This window comes from Pan troglodytes, chromosome 9 (assembly GCF_028858775.2).
Source record: "Pan troglodytes isolate AG18354 chromosome 9, NHGRI_mPanTro3-v2.0_pri, whole genome shotgun sequence".
In the NCBI taxonomy this organism is placed as follows: Eukaryota; Metazoa; Chordata; class Mammalia; order Primates; family Hominidae; genus Pan; species Pan troglodytes.
In genome coordinates, this window is record NC_072407.2 from 8722364 (window position 1) to 8729866 (window position 7503).

Here is a 7503-nt window from a genome sequence, read left to right on the forward strand (position 1 = left end):
ATCGTTTTCCCCAAATGTATGCTCAGAACAGGTATGTCTACTTATAACTTTGGCCTATGAGGCAAGTGGTATCAGTGGGAAAAGCTAGATAGAAGCCTTTGAAACTACCCTTTCTCTGGACAAGACAGTAAACAGTGTTATGTAACAAAAGGGATACAGAAAGTGACACTTAAAATGATTTCAAGGTTGCAGTTAATGACTCTCATGCCTCTCATATCCCCATATAGTTCACCAGTATAGCACTCAAAACACAAAGATCCTAGAGAAAGAGTACCTCAAATTCAACCAAATGTTAGCCCCAAATTAAGCTGCTCTGCCAGATATGGTATCTCTGCCACAGCACAGTAACACCTGAATCAGCATCTGATTTAATAATCACCATACTGCACTCATTGATTTGGCAAATGTTTTTCTACATCAGGACAGGGACTTCAAGTAGTTCACATCTACATGAAGTAGAACATGATCCATATACAGTTTTTCCCTACAAAGACCTGGAGCAGTGCTAGGATGGAATATTCTGATGGAAGTGTTTTGTAATCAGTGTGGTCCAATTCAATGGCCAGTCACTTGTGGCTATTGAACACTTGCAGTGTTGCATGTTGGTAGCTTTAAGGCTCATACACTACAGAGCATGAAGAATAAACACTAAGAAAATGACAGTTTCACAGATGGATCAGAGTACGAGCAAAAAAAAAAAAAGGATGGCTGCTACATACATATACAATGGTCAGTGGCAAACTGCTTTACTTCTGGTCAATGGCAGGAAAGGAGAAAATAACTGAAGGCCTGTAACAAGTTGGAATGCAATAGAGGCATATGGATTGGAGTAGTGCATGAGCGCATCTATAGAAGAGAAGCACCAAAATCGAGTAGATACTGTAAAGATCCCAGAAATTTAGAAATTTTGAAGTAGCCACTTCATTTCACACCACAAGAGACCAAAAAATCAATGTGGCCAGAAGGGGAAAGATAATTACTGTTACCAAAGTAGCTCTAAAGCCATTCATATTCCATGGTATTGTTATGCTCATTAGTGGCTGGGGCACCAAAAAGTCTCTAGGAGATCCAGCTAGGAACCACAGGGTAAGACATTCCCCATAGATATGAAAAAGACATGACCTAATAGTTATGTCTCAACACAAACCTGACCTGCTAACCAGAAAGAAAGCGTGATAAGATCCATTAAGTCACATAGAAGCTGGTGTTTCATTGCTCCCACAGGTAGAGGGGCTGAGATCCAGGAAATACAGATTCCACTGGAAACACGTTCCAGATAGCAAGGTCTTTGAAGGGCAAGTGAAGCTATGATGAAATGAAAGAGCTCTAGAAGGCGGCACATAAAGGAAGATAACTATGTGCTACAGAAATTCAATTTACCATTCACCAAAAACATCTTGGCTTCTTCCATTTCTGCCCATCCTGGCAGTTTTGAAGTTTTCAGGACACCTAACCCCGATATGTTTTTGGATTAAGACTTGCTTTATGGCTGAGCATGTGGTTGATCTTAGATTATGTTCTCCCTTTGCTGATGAGATGAATGTATGTTTTGTGGTTGATGAGTGGAGTATTCTGTAAATGTCTATTAGGTCAAATTGGTTAAGTGTCAAATATAAGTCCAGGATTTGTTAGTTTTCTGACTTGATCTGTCTAACACTGCCAGTGGGGTGTTAAAGTCCCTCACTATTGGGTGGCAAAGTTTTCCCATAGGTCTGGAAGTACTCGTTTTATGGATCTGGGTGCTGCAATGTTGGGTGCATATGTACTTATGATAGTTAAGTCTTGTGGAATGGAACCCTTTATCATTATGTAATTCCCTGGATTGTTGGTTTAGTGTCTGCTTTATCTGATTTAATAGTGACTCCTTTCCCCCACTCGTATTTTTTTTCCAACTTTTTGAGTTTATAGACGTCATTATGTGTGAGTCTTGTTTAATCCAACTTGGAACTTTGATTTTTAAGTGGGGTGAAAAAACAGACATTAACAATTCTTGTGATTTATTAGGTAGTGTTTGTTAAGCTTATGCTTTTTATATACTGCTATGGTTTGAATGTGTGTATACCCTCAAAATTCCTAAGTTGAGACCAGGTAAGTGTTAGGTGAGGCCTTCAGGAGGTAATTGGTAGAATTCTTGTAAATGGAATTACTGCCTTTATAAAAGGGTACCAGAGAGACCCCTGGTCGCTCTTATACTTGGACAGCAGCTGCTGAAAGTGCATATTAAGGTTGGGTAGTACTTCCTTACTCCCAAGGGCACTGCTGCATTCTTTGAAGGTCATCCTTGAAGCCAAACACTTACAGTACCCCCTAAAGCAAGGTCTTTTGTCATCTTCTGCCAAGGTGTGGCCGTTATCACCCATCACCACACTAGACAGCACTGTTAGTGGGTGGTTGGCCTGGTGTATGAACACATCCTTATCTAAGTTAAAGGCTCTGTAGAAGTTTATAAGGATATTTTTGGATGTTTCCTATCAATGAGCCATCATAATCTGAAGCACAGGAGTCTTTATTTTGCCCTGAATCAAGATAAGCTCTTCAAAACAAAGGCAGCCACAGGTGAGGGTGGCTAGCTTTGCTGGTTTGACAGTCTCAGTATGTGATGAAAGGCATCTGTGAGCTCCTGAATTAAAGGCGTAACTCTGCCCTCAGTCAGGCAGAAGTAGCTAATTCATGAAACCCCTAGGAAAATGCTTTGAAAGCCCTTTAAGCAATAGGCAACTAGGAGTCCTTACAGGAAGGGCACTTAGATTTTTTTTGTATATGTTTAAGGGTTATACAGTTTTGTTACATGGATAGTGGTGAGGTCTGGGCCTTTAGTGGTCATCACCTGAATGACGTACATTGTTCCCATTAATTTCTCATCCATCCTATCCCCACCCTTCTGAGTCTCTAGGTGTCTGTCATTCTACCCTATATAGTTGTGTACACTTAGGTTTTACCTATCAACAAGGGTCTCAGGGTACTTCATGACTTCTGCCTCTATCAGGGTTCTTCCATTCTGAGGGCAGAAATGTCTTGGAGGATGAGGGAAGGAAGATAACTTCTAGGGTCAGTATCACAATCCCATTTACTGGTCCAATTCCATCCCCTAACCATGTACATTTCAGAGGTATTGTTGCTCAGAGCAGAGAACATTGAAGTTAAGTGGAGACCCCTCAACTGTAGGCTGAGGAACATCAGAGATCCCTATTAGAAAACGAGGTCGAGAAATCCGTAGGTTCTACATTAAGTATGGAAAAGAACTTGTGGATCTATGGTCACATGAGAAAAGCAAAATAACAATGTGAGGATCAATTCTTGTCTAGAATTGAGGTCATAAGGGATCCTGAACAAACTACTAAGAGTAATCTCAAGAACTAGAACATCTAGGAACCCAAGAAAACACCTAGAAACTTAAAGTATGTAGTAAGAGGGACCATGTATACCTTTAAGGACAAAAGAATCGAGTTGTAAGCTTTGTTTTGAGATGGAGTTTTGCTCTTGTCACCCAAGCTGGAGCGCAACGGCACCATCTCAGCTCACTGCAACCTCTGCCTTCTAGATTCAAGTGATTTTCCTTCCTCAGCATTCTGAGTAGCTGGGATAACAAGCGCCCACTACACCTGGCTTTTTTTTTTTTTTTTTAAGACAGTATTGCTCTGTTGCCAGACTGGAGTGCAGTAGTCTAATCTTGGCTTGGTGCAACCTCTGCCTCCCAGGTTCAAGGGATTCTCCTGCCTCAGCCTCCCGAGTAGCTGGGACTACAAGGCATGCACCACCATGCCCAGCTAGTTCATGTTTTTAGTAGAGACGGGGTTTCACCATGTTGGCCAGGATGGTCTCGATCTCTTGACCTTGTGATCCACCCACCTGGGCCTCCCAAAGTGCTGGGACTACAGGTGTGAGCCACCATGCCTGGCCTGGATTTGTAAGCTTGAACAGCAAAGGAAGAGGAAGCAATGCACAGTGGCTATGAACACACTAGTGATATGTCCGTTTCCCAGTAAAAGTCACTCCCTAGTCTTGTGGTCTCCCAATTTCCATCAAGACAAGTAGAATCAGAACCTAAATGAACACTAAAAGGTCTTCCAAGGCTTAAGCCACCAAAAAGGTCAATTGAGAAAGAAAGGAGAGAAGAAAACTTAAGTCAGAATAATGGAACTCTGATGTTCTGAAAAAAGACTTTGTTAGGGGAAAAAAAGCCTCAGCCAAGGCAAGCATCCTAGAAAGTGAAGTAACATTGAGTCCTTCCTGAGAGAATGTTTGGATGGCTTCAGAAAAGAAAGCTATAAAGTAAAGGCATCAAGAGAATGGGGTATGTATGTATAAGCAGCTTCCCTCTGATGGGGAATATTTTGAGTTGGCAGGAAAGTAGCCCACAACCTTCCTTATCAATAATGGTAAGACCAGTTCTTAAGAGGAGACTGTACCCGACTTATAAGTTGAAGCTTGCGCCAACCAGAGGGTTTCCCCTCCCCCCCCCCAAGAAAAAGACAACAAAAAAACCACACACAAAGAAAAAAAAAAGACGGAGTTTCACCCTTGTTGCCCAGGCTGGAGGGCAACGGCACAATCTCTGCTCACCGCAGCCTCCTCCCCCAAGGTTCAGGTGATTTTCCTGCCTCAGCCTCCCAAGTAGCTGGGATTACAAGGCATGCACCACCGTGCTCGACTAACTTTGTATTTTTAGCCGAGATGGGTTTTCTCCATGTTGGATCAGGCTGGCACTCGAGCTCCCAACCTCAGGTGACCTGCTTGCCTTAGGCCTCTCATAGTGCTGGGATTACAGGCATGAGCCACCGCGTCCGGCCAAGAGGTCCTTTTTCTAAGCCTTCTACTGTAAGGGACTGTAAGCCCACGAATTAGAAACAGCCTTCCTAGTGAAAGCAGGGTTAATGCTCCCATCCCAGCCTCTTAGGGAGGCCCTTCTTTAGGAACTGTTCCTAGTCTGGGGTTATTTCAATGGCCCCACAATAACCACAGAAAGAAAGTGGTGAGAGAAAAGATGAGCTTTACCGGAACTAAGAAGTATTTTCTAGTATTCCACTAGCCCAAAGCATCTCAGTTCAGTGCTGATTTTCACTGTTTCATTAGTGAAAGCGAGGAATGTTGAGCTTGCTGTTCGAGTCTTCACTTCCTGGGCAAGTCGTGAGATTATGAGAAAGACGGAAGGAAACACAACTAAACCTAGGTGCCTTATTTTGTTTTTTCTCACAGCAAATCAGTAGGAAATTTCTTATCTCTTAAAGTAAGCAGAAACAGAAAAAGCTGAGAGAAAGACACATAGAGAAAAGAGAAACTAACTTCGAAGTCTCCCAGTTTCCACCCAAACTACCCAGACCCCACCCACCTCATTTCGGTCAGGGGCTTATAAAGCCTAAGAGGAGCTGAAGTTTAACTTAAATAGAAGGTGAGAGAACGCCATTGGTCAGAATTCTTGAAGCCTGGATTGGCTGGAGCCACGGAGGCTCCTGAACCCACTAAACCAGAAGCAAAGTGGCAGCTGAGAGCTGGTGCTGATTTTTTAAATTGGGAGACTCCTGAGTGTGTTCACCTGTGACTACAGTATCATAATTCACCTTCCAAAATTTAACATCAGGATTCACAAGAAAAAAAAAGTTGCAATTGCCAGACATGGGCTAGAATCTTAAACGTGACAGTAAAGAAAATGAACTCTACATTGTGAAATATACATCACTCCCTAGATTCTATGATCAGATCTAGAACCAACTCAGAATAAAGTCACATAACCAATATTAGTTAACTTTCAGTGAATTTTTCCTATCAAAAAGTATCTTTTAAACTAGCAAAAGAAGAAGAAAAAGGAAGCATATGGTTTAGCATGGTAAGGATTCTCTTGTCCTAATTGTGTTCAGGACAACTTAGAAAACAGTTTTCTGGGTCCTCATTTCCAGCCTGCCAGCTTATAATCACACTTGAGAGTCTACTTTCTGGGGCCATTCCTGCTATCAACTGTCTTAAGTTGGGTTCCTTAGAAACTGACTTTGAGACCTTTCCATGCTGAAAGTTTATCAGAAAGTAAGCTCAGAAACAATGTCTCAACAGGTGCAAAGGAAGCAGAATTTTGCAGAGGGAGAAGGTGAATTACAACGGAGTTTCATCAGACTTCCCAGCTGATTTACGAGAAACTCTGGAGTAGAGATGGCCCTACACACTTGTCCTGAGTTAGGCAAGGGAGTCAGTCCTTTAAACTCACCATCAACTAGTCATTAAATACAATCATTGCAAACGGAGGGTGGCTAATTTAGGGTAATAGAGTTCCCTTTGGCTGAAGGTAATTCCTGAAAGAAATGTAGGTGTGAACTATCAGCAGCTGATAGCTCCCAGCTTATGAGGTAATGAGTGCTTCACGGGGGATCTGTGTGGAGCTACACAGTTTACAGCTGGGGAAAGTTTATATCTGATTAGTCTTCTGAGAGGACTTGAGATGGGTGTCAGATCCTAGGGTTCAGGTCCAGCCCATGCTGAAGTCTGAGGGGACTGGGTGGATGAACAGAAAGAACACTCGGGGGTCCATAGGCAGGTGAAAGATGACTTCATTCAGCAGCAGTTCTTATTAACAACTTTCTCACACTGTCCACATTTATCTCAACTGTCTGCTCTGGCTCTGTGGCTCCTGCCGCCCCCATGCCTGCAGCTGCATAGCCGGCTCACCCTTGGCTTCAGGGTCAGCAGCTTAACTCTTTCTCTCTCTGGGCACCAGTGTGAGCTGTGTTGTGGGTCCCCTCTGTCCATCTGCAAAATGGACAGCTTTGGCTCTCTTTCTCTGGGCACCAGCGCCTGCACTAGAGCCATGTCGAGTTGAGCCAAGCCCCAAAAGTCCCTGTATAGTGTTAGCAGGGCAATTATACCTTTTACAGACAATAGTGGCTCAGAGCCAAGTATGAACTTACACAAACGATCTATATAACAAGTAGAAGTGTGCACCTGTGCAACAAACTTGCTGAATCATGCAGGCCTGGATATCTGCCTTGGCTTATTCCTTGACCAAAACACATCCATATACGTTACAATGGGTGAAGGGAATAAATGGTCAGACTTTTCCTGATGATAGAATGGACTCTCCCATTGTTGCTCCCATGCTTCTTATCATAGTTCCTGTTTGTTAAGACATTATGAAACAGGTAGAATAAAATTAAACATAATTTTAAAATGAGGACCAAAAATAAATAAAAGTCTGTAAGAAGCAATATAAACAGACAAAAAATATATTCACCTTCTCAATTTTGGTTTTTAAAAGATTCAGGCGTAACAGAAACAAAACTATTAGAACGAAAATATCAGAGACAAATTTGGAAAATACATTTAAAGCTCACTTAAAATGTGCTTGTATTTATTGGTTAACTTTTTAGCAATGGAAATTGTAGAGAAGGACACACATAGAGAGCTGGAAGTGACAAATTCTCCTGGCAGGAGGCCAAAGACCTTAAGTAATTGATGTGTCTTGACCTGAACCTCAATCTCAAGAGACTCATTAAGCTGATCCATCTCTAAGGATATTCT

General features: G+C 42.3%; 1 long non-coding RNA gene across 1 annotated transcript; it reads right to left on the reverse strand.

Annotated features, from left to right (window-relative positions):
- Positions 1 to 417: 417 nt before the first annotated feature.
- Positions 418 to 6874, reverse strand: C11H11orf40 (chromosome 11 C11orf40 homolog). The gene is made up of 4 exons (XR_008537884.2): positions 6655 to 6874; positions 2305 to 2468; positions 1148 to 1286; positions 418 to 625 (listed from the first exon to the last, which is right to left on the reverse strand). It is a non-coding gene; the product is annotated as a chromosome 11 C11orf40 homolog (long non-coding RNA).
- Positions 6875 to 7503: the final 629 nt, after the last annotated feature.